Raw genomic sequence first — 473 nt, 5'->3', positions numbered from 1 at the left:
CAGAATGGAATAAATCAAAACTCATTAACATGCTCAACAAGGCCATTAGAGACCTGGCCCCTACCTTTCTCTCAGCTTCATTTCTCAAACTCCTCTCCCTGTGTTCAATGATCCAGCCACGAAGAACTTCCTTCCATTTGCTAAATATACTATGTGCTCTCTCTCCCCTTTATTTAGCTTTATATATATAAATTGTCTAGTATATGAATTATATTCCAATAATACTGTTGTATTCTGTTATATATATAAAACTACATATATAACATACACTACTATAACATATACTATTTTTACATATAATATATAATATGTATTCTACATATAATATACAAATATACATAAATTGTGTATAATATACATATATGGAGACCTTTTAATATATATAACATTATATATATATAATGGAGGTCACCACATTTTTTTTTTTTTTGAAACAGAGTTTCACTCTGTCGCTCAGGCTGGAGTGCTGTTGC

This window comes from Colobus angolensis, unplaced genomic scaffold (assembly GCF_000951035.1).
Source record: "Colobus angolensis palliatus isolate OR3802 unplaced genomic scaffold, Cang.pa_1.0 Scaffold124, whole genome shotgun sequence".
In the NCBI taxonomy this organism is placed as follows: domain Eukaryota; kingdom Metazoa; phylum Chordata; class Mammalia; order Primates; family Cercopithecidae; genus Colobus; species Colobus angolensis.
This window is presented reverse-complemented; position numbering follows the sequence as displayed.